This window comes from Megalobrama amblycephala, linkage group LG2 (assembly GCF_018812025.1).
Source record: "Megalobrama amblycephala isolate DHTTF-2021 linkage group LG2, ASM1881202v1, whole genome shotgun sequence".
Lineage (NCBI taxonomy): Eukaryota > Metazoa > Chordata > Actinopteri > Cypriniformes > Xenocyprididae > Megalobrama > Megalobrama amblycephala.
This window is the reverse complement of record NC_063045.1, coordinates 21,602,766-21,603,191: the sequence shown is the minus strand read 5'-3', so window position 1 is coordinate 21,603,191 and position 426 is coordinate 21,602,766.

Sequence of the window (426 nt, the reverse complement as noted above, 5' to 3'; positions counted from 1 at the left end):
CTGCCACGGACACGCCCTTCAGCGAAAACTCTAGATCTTCGCAATTTAATGTCACAAAGGCCTTTAGATTAGACTGACCAAAAATGACATTGATCTGATTAAATCTCTAGGAGGAGTTCGTTAAAGTACAACATCTGGAAAATGCAAAAAACGGTGAATTAATTCAAAATATCTGACTTCCTGTTTGGTTTCGGATTTCGCTCCAAGAGAATTTTTTTGTAGGTACTGGGCTGATAAATGTGTGTACCGAATTTCAAACCCCTATGTTATGTAGCGAGCGGGGCTGTACGTTAGATGGCGCTATCGAGCCATTTTGCCACGCCCAATTCCGAAACCCATAACAGACGTAAATTTTCACCACTTCTGACGCGTGTGCAACGTTTCATGAGTTTTCGAGCACGTTTAGGCCCTCTAAAATGCAATTTA